The sequence below is a fragment of the Lepidochelys kempii genome, chromosome 8 (assembly GCF_965140285.1).
Source record: "Lepidochelys kempii isolate rLepKem1 chromosome 8, rLepKem1.hap1, whole genome shotgun sequence".
In the NCBI taxonomy this organism is placed as follows: domain Eukaryota; kingdom Metazoa; phylum Chordata; order Testudines; family Cheloniidae; genus Lepidochelys; species Lepidochelys kempii.
In genome coordinates, this window is record NC_136387.1 from 19,179,367 (window position 1) to 19,204,542 (window position 25,176).

Here is a 25,176-nt window from a genome sequence, read left to right on the forward strand (position 1 = left end):
CTCTGAATCAAAGCCCTGGGATGGAAATTCCATTTTTCAAATAGCTCCAATGGTGAGTAATGGGACTATTCACAATGTGTAAATTTAAACATGCACAAAAATCTTTGCAGGATTGGGGCCTAAATTAGTGTGGGCTAAGTGCTTCACTCAGAACATCTTGGGCTTGCCTGTGATATTATGTTTACCCTACAAGCTTAGCTGTCCTCTTGATATTCATAGGAGCGCTGCACATATCCCGAGGGCTAAGCCCCACCCTACGTATCTGAGACTGAAATACTTTCCTGTATTTGCAGCATATAAAATCCCCTTCTTAAAATAATATTTCAAGGCCCTGTTTCTTCAGAGATGCTGCGTCAAAATTAACATTGTTAATTGGGCCACTGAAATAACCTGGCTACACACAGCTCAGCTGTCTCCCCAGTCTCAGAAACCCCTTTTGCTTTACACAAACAAAGTAAAAGCATATGGCCTTGCACTAATAATCACTAACCAAAGAAATCTGATTCATTCTATTCCCCACCAAGTAGTCTCCATAAAGTAGTCTGGATGGTGAAGCAGGAATAATTCTGGGTGTGAAATAGCAGCCTGCCAACCTGTCTTTTTGGCACCCTTTTTTCCTTATCCGACAGGCCAGAATGGCAATTAGCCTGTCATCGTGCGCAGTTTGCTATCAAAACGAAGCTGCAATCTACCAATAACAAGGAAATTATCTCTCTCACAGGCCAACTTAGTACATGTCAGATGTGCCTAAGAAAAGGAAATTATTGCTAAATGAGCAGCAACTTGCAAAATTCGCAGCAATGCTTGACATGACTACGGTACAATGGAAAGGGTATTCCTTTCAAGCTAAAAAATAAATAAATCCTTATTTCCTTACTGCTGTTCATCCCATAGAGGACTCAAAAAGAATGGTTTCTTTATAAAAATTCTTTCTCTACTCTTGCACATTCCGACTGGATTGTTTATTATAAGGTCGTCAAAGAGAGTTAGCTGCTGGCATTCAACATTGTATTTAGAAAGAAAAAAACCCAGCAGAAGCAGCTGTTTTGGAGGGGGGAAAAGCAAATATGAAAAATATTACAAGGACATTGGAAAGAGAAATAAGAACATTAGGTAGGCAGGAAATTAGTTAGAGGTCAGTTTGGGCCTACAGTATCTCTCCCTTGTGATATTTTGAATTACATGACTATCTCTGGAGCTTTGGGTTCATTACTTGTAGCTGCTGTCAGACTTGTTCTTTGCCTCACTTGTTATACCCTATGTAGTGGGGAGGACTGAGGGATGGATAACTTTGTAGGCTTAAAGCACAGCACAGGAATCAGGTGATATTGATTCTGTTCTTGACTTTGCCAGTCGTATTCTGTGTGACTTTGGTAAGACGTTCAACCTCTCTCGTTATGTCTACACTGCAATGTAAGCCCAGGGTTAATAGAACTTGAGTGAACAGACTCTGGGTTTGTTAACCTATGGCTTGAGCATCCACACTAATTTGTAACCCCAGGTTAGGAATTGTTGAACCCTGAGTCCCAACCTGGGGCTCTAGTGTCTACACTACAGTACATGGGCCCGAGTCCAACTGGCCATATCCCATACGTCCTAGAACTTTCCCCAAATGGGGCTGCCCTAGTCCTTTCTTCATGGTGCAATGAGGGAAAACTTGACTGTCCACCAAACTTGACTCTCCAGAGGACAAAAATAGCTGGCCCGTGGAATTCTGGGATACTTTTGGTGGACTCCCAGAGCACGAATCGAGTGGGGCTGCAACTATACTGCAAAGGAACAGGGCTTGACTAAGGGTATGTCTACAAAGGGGTAAAATACCTGTGGCAAAACTGCAGCTGGCCTGGCTCAGTTGACTTGGGCTCGTGGGGCTTGGGCTGCGAGGGCTAAAAATTGCTGTCAAGATTTGGGCTTGGGCTGGAGCCTGAGCTTTGAGACCCTTAACTGGAAGTTTTTTATCCCCATATAGGCGTATCCTCAGGCTTAGACTCTCCATCCCATGGGTCCTAACTCTAGGTTAGTGCAATTTGTGAGTGGAAGAGGTATGGACATAGATGGAAGGGTATGGACATACCCTCTGTGCTTGAATTTCTGGATCTGTAAGAAGGGGTGATAATAATCCTCTATCTAAAGGGGTCATTAGAGAAGGGCACAGTATTATTTGTGAATAAAGTGAGGGAAATTGGAATGTACATTCTGCAGGAAATTCTGACATTTCAAAATTTGTTTTGTCAAAATTCAAAATTTCAAAATTTACTGTGGAATGAAAATTTTGAAAAATTCTGAAACATCAAAATATTTCATTTGTATAATATTGAATTGCTTCATTTTGATAATAATATAACATAATTATAATTAATATGTTATGATAATTATAGTTAATATATTATGTTTAAACAACAGAAAACAAAATGAAAAAGTCTAAACAAATTGTTTTGTCTTCTTCCTGTTGAAGATTTTGTCAGAATTGACAAGTTCCCATAAAACATTTCCATTTTGATGAAACTGGATATTCTGACAGAAAAATGTTTTGTGGAACATTTTTCAACTAGCTTTGTCTGTCTGGAGTTTTTTTTAATTACAAAATGTAGGGAGAACTGATGGTCTTATTGAAATTAAGACAGTCAGAAATAATAGTTCCAAAAGGCTACAAAGTGAGGGGATTTGTACCATGAAGGCATAAGCTTACAGAGCTGTCTGTGTACCTTGAACCTGCCCTGTAATACCCGTGGGATTCTACTGAGTTGAATCTGCTAAAAAAGATGTATTGTTTCACTTTGCATGGTGTGCTGGTGACATGGACACATATCCTCAAGGGACTAGCTTGAGACTGTCTGATATGTTTATACTACAGCTAGACTGCAGTGCTGTTCTGATCTTGTTATGTTTACACATATAACAAAGGCAATCAAACTCCATGGGTCCCAAGCAGTATTTGAACGCAGGCTTCCAGGAGGAAGGATATTGTAATAATCCACTGTACCAGCTAGGACATGTTTGTGATTCAGGTCTTGATCCAACACTGACTGAAGTGAATGGGAGTTCTACAAGGTAAAGGATGAGACCCTCATTGTCAATAAGAGTATGTCTGCCCAGCAAAAGTTGTGCATGGACTAGTTTCCCCAAAGCTGGGAGCAGGAGAGATACAGATGGGAGGAGGAGGAGCCAGGAAGGCAGGGACTGGGACTGGCTGTGTAAGGGGACCAGGGACACGGAGCTAGGTTGGAAGAACTGATAATCGTTTGGGTGGGAAATTGGGAACATGTTCAGGAAGAGAATGGGACTGGTGGGGGAGACTAGGACTGTGCCGAGAAGCCTGAATAGTGAAAACCTTATTTGGGCTCCCTTGTGCGTATGCATTATGACACAATCTTTAATTACATGGTTACATACCCTCTTCTCTACCGGGCCCCTGCCTCATTAAGTGCACAGGATAAACCTGTTCTAGCAAAAAGAAAAGGAGTACTCGTGGCACCTTAGAGACTAACAAATTTATTTGAGCATAAGCTTTCGTGAGCTACAGCTCACTTCATGAGTCAGTGTGGTGTACTGAAGGAGAATGTTCAGTGTAGGACCCCGTTTTCATTTGTTGCACAGTGAATGAGGCAGGGGAATGCACGAAAAGAAAGGATGGTCTCATGCGTAAGGAAGTTGAGTGGTGCCCTGGAGAACTGTGCCTTTGCCACCGAGTTCCTGTGTGATGCTGGGCAAGTCTCTTGAACTGAACTTTTCACAGGTGATCACTAATGGTGTGTTCCTCATTTCTGAGTGTCTGACTTGAGACCCTGGGGCCTGATCTGCAGTACTGACCACTCACAGCTGCAACTGAAGTCAGTGGAGACTGAGCTTTGACATACGAAGTGGCAAATAACTATAAGTGCTCTGAAAAAATCAGTTTATATGTGTCTCAGATTGGGAACCCAAAATCAGTGGATATTTTTGGCTCTAATCTCTCTGTGCCTCAGTTCCCTTGTAAAATGGGGATAATAATACCTCCTAATCTCACAGAGGTGTTGTGAAAATAAATCCATTAATATTTGGGAAGCGCTTGGATACTGTAGTGATGAGTGCCATTGAAAAGGCCATGAAGAAATGAGTAATTCTGTCTTTTGGACAGGGTTCGAGTAGTGTGCAGTAAATGGGATATGGGGCCACACCGTGAACATGAGAAGAAAATAAAAAGTTGAATACTACTTTGCAATACTCCCTCCCCGCCCCCCTCTCCCCATGGAAGCGAGTTTCAGAGCCTGGGTCAACTGGCGCTACAGGTCTAAAAATAGCAGTGTAGCCATTCCTGCTTGGGCTGGATCCCAGGCTCTGAGACCCCTTTGCTGGTTTCAGAACCCGGCCCCATAGCGTGAGCCCCACGAACCTGGGTCAGTTTGCCTGGGCTCTGACCACTCACAGCTGCTGGGTGTTTTTTGCTGTGTAGATGTACCCTCAGTAAGTACTGTCCATTCGGTGCTCTGAGTGAAGCTATGCAACTAAAGCCTTTACCATGATGCATATGCACAAGGTGGGTCAAATGAAGGCTGCACAAGCAATCTTAAATCTGTCATTTCCTAGCTTTGGAATGCTTGACTGCAATCTGAAGAACTTTCTTGTAATGTAGGAGGATTTGATGTATAAGTACATAAAATAAAATAGTGGGAGAATAGACAAAAGAGCTACTATAATTGGCTTTCAAACAGCAATTGCTTTGGGCATGTCTTGCAGATGCAATTTAAAAGGTCCTAACATAGCTTGATATTTTGTAACTGTGAAATCATGAGAACATATGGAGATGCAAAATCCATGATGAAGTTGCTTTCACACAGAATAAGGGAAGATTTTATAAGCACTTCACTGTTCTTACATGCCTGCTTTGGTATGTAGGATATTGCTGTGCTGTAGGCCTGCCGGCTGCCAATGCCTGTCCTTGTATGGCTGAGAATGTATAGAATTCTTAAATATTAATGTGAGACATAAAAATGTTGTCAGAGAGTTTATATAAACTTTTAGGTTGGAAGAGGGAAGGGCTTAAGACTTAAAGAGAGCCACTCATTATGGGTCCAACTGGAAAGTATCCCTATCAGGAAAACACCCGTGCTCAAAGTATGTGCTTAAGAGCTTCCTTGAATTTGGATCTGTTATCTGGTGTTACATGATAGGACACTGATATGTGTGGTAAAGCTGGTTTTGCAAGGATTCAGTGTTTTCCAGACAACAAATAGAAGAAAAGTACTGGCTAAGTGGGGCGGGTGGGAGCCAGATATCTCCCAACGATCCTTTTTTAAGATTGATAATGAAATATCCCCATTCAAAATGATTCTAAAAAGAAGAAAACATCTGGACAAAAATGAACTCACATCCCATTTGCAGATGTCTGTGAAAGGCTTTGGTCCTCTTGTCTCCTGGTGTGGGGGCTGACAAATTGTTGCAGTCTTGCCAATATCAGACAATGAGCCCATCAGGGAGAGTTTGAAAACACTGGAATGGAATGTCCCATTTGGCTGCCCTGTCGTCCATTGTGATTTTTACACACAAAACAAATGGAGGTGATCGTCACTGCCTGCCAGGCTGCAGAAACATATTGCTGTGGTGGTGGTGGGGGGTGGGCTTCAGAGGTAAAGGGATGGAATCTGCACTTCAGCTTGACAAGGCATATTTTTTCCCTCTTGAACTGCCTGGAGTGGAAGGCCAAACAATCATAACTCTGAGGGACCGAGACCCTGGAATTGATTCTGCTTCACAAGCAGAATTTTCTCATTCAAATAATTCAGTGGCTGCCCAAGACATGTTTTGTTTTCTAAAGGGAATTGGTTAAGGCAGAAGGACTCCAAATATAACCCCCCCACCCCTTAAAGTAACAGCAACCTTTACCTTTAAAATCTGAGTGCCTGAGTCTCTTCTAACTTACACCAATGTAAACTGGGAATAACACCATTAAAATTGGTAGAGCTACGCTGGGTGTATGTGGGAGGAGTCTCTGGACCTGAATTTCTAGTGCACATGACACTTCCCTGCTGAGAGAGGCTGCCCCTTTTTCAGCTAAAAGGAATTTCTAGTGCACATGACACTTCCCTGCTGAGAGAGGCTGCCCCTTTTTCAGCTAAAAGGATGCAGTGTGTGCTCCCGGCTATGCTGTCTGAGCTCTGCTAGCCACTGAACGTTGCTGTTGGTTCTAGCGTTTGGCAGTCCTTGAAATCACAGAAGATTAGGGATGGAAGAGACCTCAGGAGGCAGGCCCACCAATGAGGGAGGGGAAAAGGGGGCAATTGCCCCGGGGCTTGGGCGATTTAAAAGGGCGGCCAGCACATCCCTGCGGCCCCTGAGGAGGGGGTCTCCACACACTGCCCCCACCCCTGGCGCTGACTCCGCAGCTCCCATTGGCTGGGAATTGTGGCCAGTGGGAGCTGCAGGGGTGGTGCCTGCGGGAAGCGGTGCGCAGAGACTCCCTGGGCCCCCCGCCTAGGAGCCGCTGCCAGAGGGGTGTGCCGGTCACTTTCGGGAGCTGCCTGAGGTAAGTGCCAAACCCCTGACCCTCTCCTGCACCCCAACCCCCTGACTCAGCCTAGAGCCCGCACCCCAACACCATCCCAGAACCCGCATCCCCCCCCACACCCAAACTCCCTCCCAGAGCCTGCACCCCTCACCCCATCCCACACCCAAACTCCCTCCCAGAGTCCAACCCCGCACCACCTCCCACACCCAAACTCCCTCCCAGAGTCCAACCCCGCACCTCCTCTCATACCCAAATTGCCTCCCAGAGCCCACACCCTGCTCCGCCCCCTGCAACCCAACCCTCTGTCCCAGCCTGGTGAAAGTGAGTGAGGGTGAGGGATAGCGAGCGATGGAGGGAGGGGGGATGGAGTGAGCAGGGGACGAGCAGGTGAGCCAGCTTTCTATCTACCGTATAGTCTATTCATCCAATCCATACTTCTTTAACTTGCTGGCAAGAGTACTGTGGGAGACCGTAACAAAAGCTTTGCTAAAGTCAAGTCCACCACTTTCCCCATAGCCACAGAGCCAGTTATCTCATCATAGAAGGCAATCCTGAGGCCCAATCATCCTAGGAGGTCAGTAGGCGTTTCAGGCATGTATCTCCTGGCACGATCAGGAGCCTGTGGGCAAGGGGGGTTCAGAAGAGCCTCCTGGGCACATGCACAAGAAAGGAAAGCACTGTCTCCCCTCTCCCTGCCCCCAGTAAACTTGCACATGGCAACTCACAATTTAGCTCAATGGGTCTATATCTACGTATATATAATGTCTTTTATCCCAAAGGATCTCAATGACACTTTACAAGCATAGGGGGATCCAGCTATCCATCTCTAAAATGCAGCCACCTGTGATCTGATATGCAGCAGCTGTTTAAAAACACACATCAACACCACAAAACAGTTTAGGGGAGGAGCTAAAGAAGACCACCATATCCAATTGCAGCTAAAGATCACAGTTAGTCAAGACCTTGGTTTTAGATCGCCTTTACAAATGCCATCCACTCTAACAGTGTGCTGGGAGAATGGTTCAGGGTTGATTCAGACAGAAGAGTGTCAACTACCACATCATCAGCATTGCTTTGTAAAGCACACCTCACTATTCTAGGAAGGGTGCCAGCCACGTATCTTCCCAATATGACCTTGCTTAGCTTGTGAGATCTGAGAAAGTCAATGTGTGGGTTGGGGAAGGAGGGAGGCATTTTTGGGGTCTGTGAATTTTGACAGTGTCCCTTTTAAAAAAGGCGTTCCCTGGAACTTGATTTTAAATAAGCAATACCAGGAAGGTGATGTACAAAGTGTTATTCTGACCTTGAGGACATTTCTAAGAATAGAAAACTGAAAGTCTGCAGAGCACCAGAAGCAGAACTAAAGTGGGAAAAGGAAACTATTCAAGACATACATATAAATTACATAAAAAGGAGGTCACAGGTAATCTTGGGCCTTTAAATTGCCTGACCATTTGATGATTTCCTGCCTTGCAGGATGAAATTAATTGAGTAATACTGAGTACCTGTAAAGAAAAGAACACTCTTTTCAAGCAGGACTGGTGGAATTTTAACAGATATACCACCTGAGGTCTGAAGAAAGATACAGCATTATCAATAGGCCCTCTGTCAATGTATGACTGTTGAAATCTACAAGTAATTATCTGAGGTTATTCTGTACATAGCCCAAATTTAGCAAATGGACCCCGGGGTGTGTGAGCTCATCCCTCACAGGGAGTCTTAGCATGCTTTGAGTTAAGCAATTTGTGCATCCTCTTTGTGGAAGCTTGTAAAAGTCTCAGTATATATTCAAATTACTTGCTTTCACCTAACTGAATTATTCTCTCCTTTTGTAAAAAGTGATCTGATTTACCATGGGGTTTATCCTGTTTTGCCCTGGTGTGACTCCACTGGAATTATTATGTTACAAAACTGGTGTAACTGAGTGCAGAATCAGGCCCCAGGTCTTTAAAGTTTTATCACCCACTGTGCATGTGGAAGGAGGCTGTCGCATGCACATATGGCTCCCTCCCCCCAATCATAGCACCATTGTGCAGTGAAGTCAATGGCACAGAGGAATCCAAAATATCTCTTAGTGTTTTTTTCACTCAAGGTAATTACATTCTGTTGAGATGACAATTCTAAAGGGCTTTCAGAGGTGTCACCAGCATTACAATGAAGCCATGGATGTGACAGGATGTGTATCCCAGGATACTGGAGCCCACTGCAAGGTGCATAGAAAATCGAAGTGCTTGTGGCTCAAGTGACAAATTGGTGTTACTCCAGTGTGATGTGTGCCAGGGAGCTCTTTTTATTAGGGATTGTGCCTCATTTCAGACATTGTAGGATCCATGTTCAGCTGGAGCGCTACCATTATGCAGCTTAAATGCTGCTTAGGGCAGAATGCAAAAAGAAGTAGCTGTGTGGGACAGGTGGGAAAAATATCCAATGAAAAAATAGGACAACCAAATCCTTTTTTGCACTGATGTGATATTTCCTTTGGCAGCTTTTCCAGGTACTTACGTAAGAGATCACTCAGGAAGAAGCATATCAAGAAAGAGGTCCTCATGGTGGGAGAGTGTCCAGGTGGGAAGACAGGGACCCCTTGTCAGGTAAGTAATTTGAAACAGGACTGGTCAATATATTTGAGAGTATAGTAAAAACAACACTGCTGCATGGGCGAAGGAGTAGATGGGACGTAACTGATCTTTCTCATCTGTAATTTCTGTGCTTCTGTGATTACTGAAAGAAAGTAAGTACCTGCCAAAATGCCAGCTCAGCATTTCAGCAAATTGGGAGCAGTGTTAGGACTAGAATACATAAATACCGCCTGGTGTTAGAGCAGCTAGGAGCAGAGTCTGTGTATACATGTGCATGAGCACGCACGTGCACACACCGATAGAAAGAATAAGACACTCTTGCGTTTTCATCTCCTCTCCTCTCCATATCTGGGTTGTGACGGGTGGGGTCACAGAGACCCCCTTGGGAACTGCCACCGGATGTGCTGAGACTACCTCTAAACCCAGTTTCCCTGGCAGCTTGGGACTTCAGCACCTTGCCTGGTTTGAGCCAGACCCGCTAGCTTGCTCCAAACACAGACCCAGGTCTGAACCACCTCGCCCACAAGCTGCAGGCTTAACTGAAGACAGCTTAAGAAGTGCTCCTGTCTCCAGTACCCAGATACTCAGTTCCCAATGGGGTCCAAACCCCAAATAAATCTGTTTTACTCTGTATAAAGCTTATACAGGGTAAACTCATAAATTATTCGTCCTCTATAACACCGATACAGAGATATGCACAGCTGTTTGCTCCCCCAGGAATTAATTACTTGCTCTGGGTTAATTATTAAGTAACAAGTGATTTTATTAAATATAAAAAATAGGATTTAAGTGGTTTCAAGTAGTAACAGACAGAACAAAGTAAATTACGAGGCAAAATAAAACAAAAACATGCAAGTCTAAGCCTAATACAGTAAAAAGCTAAATGCAGGTAAATCTCACCCTCAGAGATGTTCCAATAAGCTTCTTTTACAGACTAGACTTCCTCCTAGTCTAGGTCCAGCAATTACATGGGGTACAACATCACATGGGTGTCCACAACAAAGTTCTTATCCTTGTCCTTGTCCTTAAGGTCATCAAATAATAGAGTTTATCAAACTCTACTCAGTCAATCAGAATATAGGATTTGTAGCCTCCAGTTTCAAACATAAGTGATCCTGCAAACGGGGAAATTGTCATCATTAGTCTCTTGATTTCTTATTTTGTCAGGGTTATTTTCTCAGGGCTCATTAGACTTCTTTGGGAAGTGATTTTGATAAAGCCAGTTCTCCTTTTTTGACCAATTCCAAGTACTTCTCCTAGATCGATGACCCTGGGCAAGCATTTGTGGAAATGTGCCAGAAGGGCCCCAGAGGGGAAAGTCCTTCTTGCTGTTGTATTCTGATTTTAGCCCTGGGTCTCTGTCACTTCTGACCCATCTCAGCCTGTGGTCAATGGCTCCAATGGGCACATACATGATCATGCTGTATCTCTCAGATTCACTTACTGTCTCCTGACCCAGTGCACTGAATTCTCTCTTTGCTTCTCCCATTGCTTTTGCTTCTTCCTTACCCGCTGTTTCAAGGAAGCATTGAAGCTTCTGTGTGCTATCAGCTTTACCATCCAACCCTGTGGGACAGCCTCAGAGGGTGAGGTTTCAATGCAGATGGATGAAATTGAATCAGAAAGGCACTGTTGATTCTTTCGAGCCAAAGACACTGAGAAAATGGATGCTTATCTCAGGCCAAGCTGTGGCACTCTGCTGTGTCCATACCATGTGCTGCACTGCCCAGGTTAAAGACTTCTTTTCTTTGTATGATTTGATAGCTCTCTTGCCAACAGTTCACTCCAATTATCATGTATTATTTTGCTGCTTATGATCTTGGGCCATTGTATAAATTGTGTTCTGTTTTCCTGTTCATCTACTTCCTCTCCACCACCTCCGCCGCTATATTTTAGTTATTACTTGAGCTTTAAAGCTTGTATCCATATTTCCTAAAAGTCTGTCCATCTCTAATTGTGATGTTACACCCCATATTCTTCATAGAAATATTGTTATGATATGAATATGGCCTAACTAAGATTTGTTTTATGCAAGATGGGTCATGTGAGGTATCATTGAAAAGGTTATGATCTACTGAATGTGTTTATCCAATTTTTATGCATGTATCATTTCTGTATCTGAGGTTAGGAATATAGACTTTGTAACAATTACAACTGTGTGTGTATTTGGGGGAACACCCACCAGACAGTAGGCAATCCCCCTGAATGAGCCGGTTAAGAAGGACAATAGAACTTTGAAGATACTAATCTCCCACCATCCTGAGGAGCTTCCTGGGATGTTGCTTTGACCCTGCAGGGTCATCGGATGATGTCAACTGGTACAGAGTACCACCATGGACACTGCTGGTATTTTTCCACGGGAAACAAAGGGTTCCCACCTTATGTAAATTCTATTTAAGGCTGGGGAGTAAGGTGAACAGGACTATTCTCTGTTGACTCCCTGTCCAAGAAGGAAGATTGTTAAAAACATCTGAAGGGAAAGGTGGGGGCTGAGTCCAGACTGAGACAGGGGTCCAGTCTGTAAAGAGAAATAACTGGAACTTGCTTAAAACAACATTTAGGGAGAGAAATTACATTTGGTAACCTCAAAAAGAAAAGGAGTACTTGTGGCACCTTAGAGACTAACAAATCTTTCTGAGCATAAGCTTTTGTGAGCTACAGCTCACTTCATCGGATGCATCCGATGAAGTGAGCTGTAGCTCACGAAAGTTTATGCTCAAATAGATTTGTTAGTCTCTAAGGTGCCACAAGTACTCCTTTTCTTTTTGCGGATACAGACTAACACGGCTGCTACTCTGAAATTTGGTAACCTGTTTCTTGAGTGTATTAAGCTTAGTTTGCATGTTTTGTTTTATTTGCTCAGTAATTTGCTTTGTTTTGTTTGCTACCCCTTATAATCACAAAAAATTACCTTTTGTAGTTAATAAACTTATTTCATGTTTATTTCAAAACCCAGTTTGTGCAATTCATATCTGGAGCGCGGGACCCAAAAGCTGTGCATATCTCTCTCCACATTGAGGGAGAGGGCGAATTTTTATGAGCTTGCGCTGTGCAGATCTTTCAAAACAGTGCAAGACAATATTATTTTGCGTTTACACTCCAAAGGAGGTGTGCACATGAGTGCTGGGTAAATCCCCGAGCAGAAACTTCCCACACAGAGCTTATTTCAGTCTGTGTCTGCAGCTGGGTGTGGCCCTACCTGTGTGTGTGTTTGAGGGCCTGGCACAGCTAGGAAACCCAGGCTGGTGGAAGGGGTGGAACCAGTGAAACAGCACATCTGGTGGCACCCTGGATGGGGCGTTCAACCCATCACACCAATGTTATACATATCTGAGTACTTTCCCCTCTTCATTTTCTCATTCAAATCCTTCCTTAAGACTCATCATCCTCCATGCCATCCTCAATATATGAGACAATTATTTCAACCTTTGTACAAATATTGAATCCTCTGTTGCAGGACAACCATGTCATGTACATGTACTAAGCTGAGTAACTGTGTGATAGTGTTGCTGGTGACTCTTTTCCTTTGTCACCTTAACTCCTGCACTGTTCATTATCCCCATAGGATTTTCGTGTCCAATATCAGATTGTATGCTCTCCAGGGCAAAGATCCTCTCGTCCTAGCTGTGCTCTGAGGTGCCTAGCACTGTAAAATAATAAATAGTAATTAGTAAGTAAGGAGTGCATTATTTTGCGTGGGAATTTCTGACATAAGTTTGAAGGATTGTTCCAGCAAATACTGTGTGTCATCCATTCATTGATCTCACAGTGATAATTCCCTGTTTGTTATTTTATTTCTGTTTCACATGCAAAATACTGAGAAAAAGTAAATGTCATCAAACCAAAAGTGACTAGCAATATTAAAAGCCCTTTAAAGGACACACATGCTTTAGTAGATCTGTAAATACTAAATGGGGAAAACATGGGTATGGTGTTACAGTAATGGACGATCAGTGTTGTGTGCGCCTTCGCTGGCGACAAAAAGAAGGAGAAAACTGTAAAACATAAGGATGAGACAGATGTCAAGCGTGGCATGTTGACTGATGAATACTCAACTGTTCTTCATCCATCAATGTAAACAGTGTACACTGAAGGGACCCAATCCGTTTCCCATTGAAACTAATGCTGATTACCATGTGCCTGTTCTGAAATGCCTGCAACAAAAGCTTTCAATTTGCCAAATTAAATAGAGCTGGGGATGTGGCACTCCAAGGGGTGTATCACTTTTCCGATGGGTTTCTAAGCAGGAGTTGGATATAACAAGTTATTCTCTTGAGGTTGATGCCCTAAAAGTTTCTGAAGTTGCTGTACACCCAGGAAGATAGCAGAAGATTAGTGGAATTTTGCAATTACAGCACCGCCATCATCACACATCTGAGATGGTTGCAGGCAGGAGGTTTGAAAAAGGTAGCAGAGATTAACCATTTCCAGGTCATAAAAGAAAATTAACTCTGCAAAATAAATTCAACCCTAGTGTTGTATGTGGTTCCAGCACCACTGAAATTAAAGAACATCCTTTTATGCTAGGGATGAATTTGAGCCTAAACCATAGTCATGATTCACCGATGGGGAGTCCTAGAGAGGAAAATGGGAGCATAAGACACCCAAAATACAATCACACAAGGCACTGTGGTGGCATTTCATAATCAAAATATTTTGGTTTTGTTTTTTTGCCAAAACCTCAAAATTTTCCACTGGAACTCCCTTAGCCTCCATATTCTGACCAGCTCTTTCTACCCATCTGCTAATGAGGGCAATGTTATCAGCCAGTTCAGTGGCTCACACTGCTCTCTCTGTCTCATATTGTCATTTGCTCTTTCTTTGTTGATTGTTTTCATGCATATACAAATAAAAGCTGTGGTTGGCTTTTTTGGGTATGGAAAACATAATGGTTACCAAAAAGGTCAATTTCTAGGTACGGTTAGGGGTGACTGACTCCCTCCTCTGGTCTGACAGCTGATCCATGGAGCAGTGTTGCTGTTGTCACTGTTTCAGAGTAGCCGCCATGTTAGTCTGTATTCTCAAAAAGAAAAGGAGGACTTGTGGCACCTTAGAGACTAACCAATTTATTTGTGACTGTAAGATGGTTGTTTGGTGTACGACCTGTTTGTCCCATGTCCTCACAATAAGCCCAAAAAGAAAAGGAGTACTTGTGGCACCTTAGAGACTAACCAATTTATTTGAGCATGAGCTTTCTGTAGCTCATGAAAGCTCATGCTCAAATAAATTGGTTAGTCTCTAAGGTGCCACAAGTACTCCTTTTCTTTTTGCAAAGACAGACTAACACGGCTGTTACTCTGAAACCTGACAATAAGCCCAGAATTTTCAAAAGTCCTCAGCTCCCTGTCAGGCACCAAAAACAATTGCCAGTGCACTTTTGAAGACCTGGTCCTTATTTTGATGCCTAAATGGGAACTGAGGACCTTTTATCATATGGCCGCATGTGTACGGGTGTGTTTTCTACAGCATACTCACATTCCCTCCCCAGCACCTCATTCATTAAACTGCTTATTTAATTTCCTGAATAAATACCTTTTAACATCTAGCAAAGACTGAAAATATTACATTTTAGCAGTGGGTTAACATAGGTGGGTTAACAAAAGCCAGCTGAACCATTACATTGCTGAAGCATTGCTTCCACCAGTAATGAGTCTCCATTAGCTAAACAGCAATATTTTAGGAATACAGTAAAAACAGGAGCAGTAATAGACACCGGTTTTTATTCAGGATACTGGGTGAATGGCAATTTTAGTAATACGACTCACAATTCTTGATAAATTTGATTATAAATCTGTCACCCTGAGCAGTTTCCCCTCCTACAGAAACATCTGGCCATTACTTTTTATTAAAGCTCCTGTATTTTGTTACTTGTAATCACCTTTATCTACAAGGTCATGCTTCAACAATGCAGCTGGCTATTGTTTAGGAGAGAACATCCGTTAGCTAGACATAAATATAAGTTTCTCCAAATAAAAGGAGCAATAATACATATTCTTTTCAATAGATGTGTATATTAATAGCACCAACAAAGGCAATGTAGCTTGTTATCTTTAGTGAAAAAAATTTAGGTTTTGAATTCTCATGCAATCAAATGAAATTTCAGTTTCTTGCACCAAAAAAATGGGCTATAATTTCAGAGACTTATAGAGAGACACAAAGAACGGGAGTTAAGATGCAAGTAAATATTTTCTCAGTAGCTTAGACTATTCAGTACAATGCAAATAAAAATAATCAGCTGTAAGATATTTCAAGGACTCATATGCCAGCTTTACTATTTAGATGTACAGCCCAATTGCATTTCAAACTAGAGTCAATTCAGTCATTGAGCTTTAAGGGAGCAGGATTGAGCCCCAATTATAAAAGTACTGTGAATAATTACTAGTGTATATGTTCACTACTGGCCATTACAGAATAGAATTAAAACTAATCCAGTTTGAGCCATAGGTCCTATACTATTTATAGTAGATTCTTCTGTGCTTTTGAAGCAGGTGGCTCTGAGGTCTATCCCCTCTGTGAACTTCTGAGTGGTACTGGTGTGCAGCACAGTGACAAAAAAACAGTCCACATGCACAAGGTATTTAGGTGCATTGAACTCAATGGGAATTAGGCACCTAAGTATCTTTATGAATCTGGGCTGTAATGTCTTAGCTGGCCACAGATTTGTATTTCTATCATGCCTTCCTTCGTAGGATCTCAGAGCTCTTTGCGAGCACTATTTAATCACGGAGAGGTGGGTAAATATGATTGTGAGAGCCACATGAAACTCAGTGAGGTTGGTTCACTGGAGTTTTTGCAAACCTGATCTTCAGTTTCATCCTGCTGTGTTCTGCTTTGAAGGGAAAACTAGTTGAAACTGCAGAGTTGTTTTTAACCTGATTTCATACTGGAATCATGAAAAATCATAAATCGGTTTCACATTGCTCAAAATCAGGTCTTGATTCCTTCAGAAGTACTGTGAACCTTGTAATGAAACCCTAAACCACGTGAGTTCTGTTAGATTTCAGGTTCCATAACTAAAGATTTACATGGGTTGAGTACTCATTTGACAGAGGGGAAAGTGAGGGACTCAGTGGTTAAGTGACTTGCACAAAGTTACTCAGCAAGTAACCTTGAAATAGAACTCAAGGATTAGATCCCGCTGGATCTCCAAGGGCAGGGGCTGGGAAATGTTGTGAGGCTGACCTTGTGTATGTCCCAGGAAATCATCCCTTCTATGTTTAGCAGTTTGAAGGATGCAGAGTGGCCAGTGACTTCAATAAAGTGACTCTAGATTTACACTGGTAATTGAGAGCAGTTTGGTTCATTATTAGGGCTGTCAATTAATCGCAGTTAACTCATGCGATTAACTCAGTTTAAAAAAATTAATCACGATTAATCGCACTGTTAAACAATAGAATACCCGTTGAAATGTATTAAATAGTTCTGGATGTTTTTCTACATTTTCAAATATATTGATTTCTATTACAACACAGAATACAAAGTGCACGGTGCTCACTTTATATTATTTTTATTACAAATATTTGCACTGTAAAAATGATAAAAGAAATAGTATTTTGCAGTTCATCTCATACAAGTACTGTAGTGCAAGCTCTATCGTGAAAGTGTAACTGACAAATGTAGATTTTTTTGTTTCATAACTGCACTCAAAAACAACAACAAAAAAAAGTAAAATTTTAGAGCCTACAAGTCCACTGAGTCCTACTTCTTGTTCAGCCTATTGCGAAGACAAACAAGTTTCTTTACATTTATGGGAGATACTGCTGCCTGCTTCTTATTTACAATGTCACCTGAAAGTGAGAACAGGCGTTTGTATGGCCCTTTTGTAGCCAGAGCTGCAAGGTATTTACGTGCCAGATATGCTAAACATTCATATGCCCCTTCATACTTCGACCACCATTCCAGAGGACATGCTTCCATGCTGATGTTCATTAAAAAAATAGTGCATTAATTAAATTTGTGACTGAACTCCTTGGGGGAGAATTGTATGTCCCCTGCTCTGTTTTACCCACATTCTGCCATATATTTCATGTTATAGCAGTCTTGGATGATGACCCAGCACGTGTTTGATTTACAAACACCGTCACTCCCGATTTCACAAAATGCAAAGAAAGTACCAATGTGAGATTTCTAAAAATAGCTACAGCACTCGACCCAAGGTTTAAGAATCTGTAGTGCCATCCAAAATCTGAGAGGGATGAGGTGTGGAGCATGCTTTCAGAAGTCTTAAAAGAACAACACTCAGATGCGGAAACTACAGAACCCGAATCACCAAAAAAGAAAATCAACCTTCTGCTGGTGGCATCTGACTCAGATGCAGAAAATGAACATGCTTGAGTCCGCTCTGCTTTGGATCGTTATTGAGCAGAACCCGGCATCAGGATGGACGTGTGTCCCCTGGAATGGTGGTTGAAGCATGAAGGGACATATGAATCTTTAGCGCATCTGGCATGTAAATATCTTGCAAAGCTGATTACAACAGTGCCCTGCGAACACCTGTTCTCACTTTCAAGTGACACTGTAAACAAGAAGCGGGCAGCATTATCTCCTGCAAATGTAACCAAACTTATTTATCTGAGCGATTGGCTGAAGTAGGACTGAGTGGACGTGTAGGTTCTAAAGTTTTACATTGTTTTATTTTTGAGGGCAGTTATTTTTTGTACATAATTTTACATTTGTAAGTTCAACTTTCATTATAGAGAGACTGCACTACAGTACTTATATTACATGAATTGAAATATACTATTTCTTTTGTTTTTTCACAGGCAAATATTTGTAATCAAAAATAAATATAAAGTGAGCACTGTACACTTTGTTTTGTAATTGAAATCAATATATTTGAAAATGTAGAAAACGTCCAAAAATATTTAAATAAATGGTATTCTATTATTGTTTAACAGCACGATTAATCGCGATTAAGGTTTTTAATTAATAATTTTTTTTAATCGCTTGACAGCCCTATTCATTATGGTACTTATCCAAAGTCCATTAAAGTCAAGGGGAATTTTCTATTGGCTTTAATACCGTTTAGATCAGGTTCTTTGTCTATTTATACACAAGATAATAATTCAATATGCGTCTGAATAGCTGCTGTTCAGATTAAGCTACACAGAAACAATCAATTTGTTGTTTAAATTAGAATAATCATACAGCGCCTACAGTACCTTGTCAAGCAAGCCTGAGCAATTAGCATTTGTGCATTGCTGTGCCTTCAAAATCAGGCAACTACTGTAAAGTGAAAAGCATTCACATAAGCTGCCACAATTTCATGTTGCCCACTTCTTCCTGAAATTATCCCCTTGCTATCAGACTCCAAAGGCCAAAGTGACCATGCTCTGTAGTTACCTATCATAGAGGCTTTGTACTGGTACGGGGGCAGCTTTCCACAACAGAAGGGAATATATTATGCATTCCCTCAGTAAGGTGGCCAGTCTACCATCGAGAATCTAAAGTCGTTTTTGTAATTTGCAATTCCAAATGGCTTCCCCTAGGCACTATTGCCTGCTTTGTGAATTAGCTTGAGCAAACTTATAAGTGCATTGAAGAGGTTTGATTAAGAGTTCATTAGAAGTGTAATTTATGTTGTGTGTCTGTTTGTGTGGAATAGCTGCCTTACAGTGACTCCTTTGGCACCCAGCGTAACTAAAGAGGATTAGTCAACTCTTTCATTTGGAAGCTGTTCTTTTACCTGTCAAACTGGCCTATTCTTGTCTGCGTGGGAGTGGGGGAAGGGAACTGTGAATTTTCAGCTCTCTGTTGTAATGCTCTGACTGCCTTAAACTTGAATTACATGCCAATATCCTGAAAAACTCCAGGAGCAGGATTTCCAAATTCTTGCTTCTCCCAGGCTTCCTTGCTGACCCCTTTCTGCAGCGAGGAAAGAACAGAGCACCTCGTGCATTGGAATGTGTTGTGCTGAATTATGGGTGAGGGGGCTTGACACAGTGCCAACTGAATTATTGAGAAGTGCTTTCTCAGCAGTCTGTAGTTGGGGAAGAAGGTGTTTGGGGCCGAATCCCCCCCATTGCTGAGTACCTCCTGAAAAATGCTAAGTGCCCTCAACTCCAAATAAGCCAATGGGAATTGAGGGTGCACAGCAACACGCAATATCAGACCCTTGGTTTTAAGCTTGTTGGGGAAGGGATTTAGCTCCAGACTCTCAAAGGGAGTTAGGCGCCTAAAGAACATTGAGTCTATAGCCCTGACTGTAATGTACCTCTCACACTACAATGTTGCCGTTATACAAATAAAATAAAGGGAGTTAAAAAATCTTCACTACGCTCCCTTCAGTGTGGGACCCTCACCAACATTTCATTGATTTAAATAGATGTAGCATCTCCAGCAATTGAAGGGTCTGCCAAATTCCTCTAAGGAAACTGACTAATAACAATAACTTCTACTGCAGCCAGGAGCATGCAGTAGCACTGAAAGTTGCTATAGATCAGCTGTGCCCTCTACAAGTGTGTGTCACAGTAATCAGTGGGAATTACTCCAGGAGCCCTCTGGAGACATGAGAAATTTCGGCTCAGCAAAATAGAAATATTTGTGTGCTTCCAAAAATCCTGTGTGGACATTTCAGTCCAAAATTACAGGATTAAGCCCATTCCTCAAACCATGATAAATTCAGTTTGGACACAACAGCAAGCAGCATGATTCTGTTTTAACACAGAATTTACCCATAAAGTGCTAGACTAAAAGCAAGTCCTGGATCTGTGGTGACACTAGCATCCCTGGAAATGGAAATGAATTCCCTGCAGCATTTGCCGTGCTTATTATGAGACATATTAACACACTGCTACAAGGTGTGGTGAATTTATCGGTGAGAGATCATGGCTGCACTTACAGTTAATTAGAATTGCTAGTGTAGTAAAAGTCTCAGACTTTTCTTGGATCAATTCACATTCCGCTGCATAATACAAACAGGCAGGGGAAATTTATTTTTATTCACGTTTCCAGAGGTTTGAGGAAAATATTAGTCCCACAGTATGACAAGCACTGAGTGTGCAGACAGTGCTGTGCCACCTCCCAGAGCAGAGTGAGCCATAAAAAAGGACGTGCCTGGATGAAAGTACATTGTAATCTTCAGCATTAAATGTAAAAGAGAAATATGACTGGCTGAGCAAATCTACTGCCAGCTTCTCTCCAGCCTCCTGTAATTTTCTGTTCTCTTCCCTTTCTACAGATATCGCCCACCTTAGTTATTTTCCTTCCTATTTTTATTCTTTACTTTTTTCTTCTTCTATTTGGCAATTGCTCTATTCTATTATTTTTTACTGTGGCTTTCCAACTTTAGCTCTTTGTTGTTTTTGTAATGTGCTGACTGGTGCACATACAGAAAAAATGCCTACTACTGCTGCTAGATCACGGAATTACTCCCTTAGCTTAAGTGGTAGAGTCTGTACTGTGCTGCTAAAATCCTGAGTTCTATCCTCAGTGATAATTTGTGATGGGTGAGTTGTTATAGTCAGTTGCTGTTGGTTGTGCCATCTTGGCTGCGCCTACTTATAGTGTTTTAAAACAAGTGAGTTTTGTACATTTGAGAGAATAAGGGGCATATCACCCCAATTTGGGAGAGGATGAAAAACTGGCAAACCCTAATGAAGGGAATGAAATGGGAGAACGCCACTTGTGTGGCATTGGCTCTCCGCTCTCAGACCTCAGAAGATCCTCTGCAGGCAATTGTTCTCCTTATTTGCATGGAGATGTGAGGGCCTTTCCACATCTTGTACCTCACTCTGTGGGACGTTAGTGACTCAATTAGTGATGATCTTCTCCTCATAACTTGTATGCTTTTTCTCACTGCTATTTGAATCCTGCACTGCTCCCTGGCAGGCAAGGAGCTGGATGCTAGTGCAGAGCCAGAGCCTCTACAGATTCCTCATAGACCTCAGTGGACTCTGCTGGTTTGAGGGCCAGCCTTATGTGGGGAGACAATCCACGGCCTTGAAAAGGTAGAATACGAAGGCAACTCACTTCCTGTACCCTGTGTTGTACCCTATCCCCCAGCCTGCATAGGAGATGATATGGCCCTAAAACACTTAGGATTTCAATGCATGCTCTGGATGGGGGAGCTAGAGGGAGGCTATGGTTTTGTTTTGAGTAAAATACAATTGAATCTTTACCTCATTCTGAAAACCGACTCTGATCACCCCTTTCTGTGTTCGTGGCTTCCATCGGTATCCGGAGGTCACTGTAGCATTATTGCTCCATTTTGAATTACCATCTGTTAAGCAGGATGTTTCTTTTCCAGGAAAACCCATCTAATTGCATTTTGGGAGAGGTCTGAGTGGCTCGTTGATATGAAATACTGTCCTGTATGCCAAGTATCAGACGCGTAGCTGTGTTAGTATGTATCCACAAAAACAAAATCTGTTAGTCTTTAAGGTGCCACTGGACTCCTCGTTGTTTTTGTCCTGTATGCTCACTCAGCACATATGAAATGAAGCAGAGCACCTTTGTGCTGATGTACAAGGAGGCCTGCTGTATGACCACTAACTAAGAGCTAAATTCTGACTGTGTGAACCAGAAGCACAATGAGGCATGGGCGGTTTCTGAATATTGCTACTTTGGGACATTTCTGCCTGCACAGGACAATTACAGACAAGTGACCAAAGGAGGATGCAAGAGGCAACTTGCTGAGTAATATACCTTGGGCCCCCCCATATCTGCCACTGGCTACTGTCACAAGATAATGTCCCAGGACAGATGGCTTCAGGATAAATGTCAGTAGAGGCCTTCTCCTCTAGGCTCAGATCCAGCCCGAGTTCGGCTTGTTTAGTGGCCTAGGTGAAAGCATTTCAATTGTGTCTTTAGTGGATAGGTGCCCACATGACAAACATCACTGCTGTTGTCATTAATTAGACTCCCTTCTTAGCAGTATGCATAGGCAGACTGGGGACTGAATGGGTCATGGTTACTGAACTATCCTTTTAACCTGTGGTTTCTCCAGCAGGAAGTACAGTAGGGGAAGCAGGTACTTCCTTGCCTGGTCTCTGAATAAACAGAGGATGCTCAGTCACCAAAGCTGCCAAGCTGTCAAATAGCAAGTGTATTAAAAACTCAGCAAAAATAAAATAAAAATCCAAACCAACATGATGGCAGCACAAGACTCTGTGCACCTCCCTAACTTAAGATACAGCAAGAAGGGGCTGCAGCTGAGCTAAGTGAGTGTGATTAACATTGCAATTGACAAAGCTTATTTTCCCTTCTCTAATTAAAAAAAAAAGTTAATTGAGCCCAGAAGTAGGAAGAAAGACTGTGAGTGTCTTCTGCACGAAAGTCTCATCACACTAAATGCACTGAAGATGCTGTTCAGGATCCATTCCTTAGTGAGAAATGTGGATCTTAGTGAACAGTGGATCTGTAAGTATCAGACCCCTTGTCTCAGTCCCCTGAGAAAAGGGATGCACAGGACCCCAGTTAACTTCATGGGAACCTATGCACATGTGAAGGATTCCTTTTCTGCCAGCCCATAGTGGCTCACCCATGCAATGCCTTCTGTTTAGCAACTGTATTAAGCACTCTAGTTACTGGCCTGTCATCTCCTGTTAGTATATAACAACTGATATTACAACAGTGAATATTAATTTGGCAACCCAGGGTCTGGATAGTTCCTTCTGTGCTGCCCCTGTGGGGAAGGTCTTTATTAGGTGCTTGAGATTGGCTTCCCTTTTATTTTATTTTTATTTTATTTTATTTTATTACAAATAAAACAGGTCATGGGAAATGCCTCCATGCTCCCGCTTTGAAAACAGTATGGGCACAAGAGAAATGTGATCACGTTAAACTCTTTGTGGATAAAGTCTAGTTGAGCATGAAGATGCATGAGACTCACTAATCCAACAGCCACAGGGCAGCATGCTCTAGTTTGTACATGTGACTGATAAAGCCTATGTCTGTATGATGTAAATTGTTTGGGGCCTTGTTCAAGAAAAAGATCTGTGGTCATCATTTTCTTCTACCACTTTTGCACAGACCCTTCTTGCCTCTGCCCATTCCTTCTTTTTTCTTGTCCTATTCTAATAAAAATAAAGTATGGTAAAGAAAACCATTGACGCTATTTTGTCGTTTGCACAGTGTGCTAGCTTTTTTGCACAGCTCAAATGCAAGGTCCATTTTTAAAAACAGATATTGATTTTTGCATGCAAAATTATCTGTGTGCAGGTGCTAAGAAGTTACTGCACTTGCATTTGGCGCATACGGTTGTGTGCTTATAACTCACAGAAAGTTATGAGTGACTGGTTTTGTACTTACCTGTGTGTGCAGATGCATACATGCAGACACAGAAACAGACACACACACACAAATATCTCAGGCATAAATTAAGGGTTTATTTTTAAAAAATGTAGCCTTAGCTGTCACCAATTTTTGGCTGGTGGGAAGTACTTGCTATTTTTCTTTAAATGATTTCATATGAAGACACTTTGCTGCCTCCTTTCCCCCAAATCTACCACCATTGATCAAAATAGTTTCAAGAATCTTTAAGAAGTGTCCAGGCCTAAAACAAGCTACTGCATGTTTTTTTTCCATGTACCTGTTGTTCTCCCTTCCACTGCCGAATACTCTGCATATAACCAGTTGAAACTACTCCTGCAGAGGCCTGACTCAGAACAACAGAGGCGTATCACTGATTTCCATTTTAAAATCATGCTGTCTGAATAAAATTAATTTCCCATGTGCAAAGAATGAAGCAACAAAGAAAATAAGGATATAACATATAAGCACCTCAGGGACTTGTAATCCCAGTAACACGTTAGGTGAGGATCTGGTGACTGAATTATGATTTCCTGATGGCTCTGAGTCTTGTTTCATGAGGGGACTCAGTATCAAATAGAAGATGGGAGAAAGCGATGCCTACACCCCATCCTCCCCCTCCACACCCAGTTTCTCCTGTGGGATCTGACACCTGAGCCTAGGAAAAGATTCCTGCTCAGTGCCTTAGTGGGAGATGAAACCATGCCAATTTGTGGTTGTCTAGGGGGGAGATTTTAGCTTCAGCCCTCAGTATTTAATCCCATTTATACCTTGCAATGGGAACACGAGGACACAGACTTGGGTATCCAAGTGTTTTTAAAGCAAGCAAGCTTACACATAGAGCACTTCAACCTTTATAGGAGGTTTTAGCTTTGCGGATAAATGAAGGGAGCCCTCCAGTCACGCATACACGTTTATTGTCATCTTATCACCCATATCTTCTCTCTCCCAGCCACTTGCTGCCAGTTAACACCTCTGCACAGCAATTTCCTCCAAAGCCAGCGCACCTCATTATCTTCTTTAATTGGCTCTCCAAAACGTCAGGCTGCAGAGAGCTATGAAAGCCCTGATGTGCGCCGAAGCAGGGTCTTGTGCTGACAAAGCAGAACTCTGTGCAGCTAGCACTGGTCCCTGCTCTCACGTGAGAGAGAGAGAGATGCAGCTAACAAAGACTATTCCAAGGAAGAACAGTATAAACCAGTGGCATGTTTATAGAAATATGTTCATTCAATCATAGAGGGCCAGCTTCCCTAAGTATATTATTCCAATGACACTATTCAACGAGTGAGGTATTTCTCACTGTTAAGTAGAGCTGGTGAAATTTTTTGTTAGAAATTTTTTTTCAGCTCTGACTCTAAAGAGATCGCAATATAATCCAGAGAAAACTCTGATGTGGAACAGCTGCAGGCAAGAGCGGACCTGTGTGTTTCAGGGCGTTTTCAGAAAACACTAGTTTTTAGAGTTGTAAGTGACCCATATGACTGTACTAAAGAAGACAGGTGCAAGCCATAGACTGGAGCCCAACTTGGATATGGATTTAGGAAATCTCAAAGTCTGAGTAATATTCAGGTCCAGAGTCTGGCCCATTATGGTGTTAGGAGTCAATTGCAAGATTTTGGGTTCAGCTCCAGCGTTGTTGTTTGTGGTTGTTCAGATCTGAGGTTTTTTAGCTCAGAGCTATCTCCAAAAACTAGTTGACTCACTAAAGAACTCTTTCTTTAAAAGGACAACGGGCCTGATTTTTAAATATGGCCCCTTTTTAGCACATATGTGCAACTGCAGGAACAAATAATCAGTTTTAGATATGTGACTGACTGACTGTGCCCACAAAATTGGAGGCTGAATTGAGAGCCCTATAATATG

At 42.2% G+C, this 25,176-nt stretch overlaps 1 protein-coding gene across 5 annotated transcripts in view; it reads right to left on the minus strand.

Annotated features, from left to right (window-relative positions):
- Window positions 1-25,176, minus strand: part of JAKMIP2 (janus kinase and microtubule interacting protein 2) — a 107,787-nt gene that overhangs the window by 55,089 nt on the left and 27,522 nt on the right. For 2 of the 5 annotated variants that reach the window (XM_073355762.1, XM_073355760.1), the window contains one exon: window positions 9,964-10,178. The exons of the other annotated variants lie outside the window; for them this stretch is intronic. The gene's annotated coding sequence lies outside the window, so the exon portion shown is untranslated. The remainder of the gene's footprint in view (window positions 1-9,963; window positions 10,179-25,176) is intronic. 5 annotated transcript variants of the gene reach the window in all.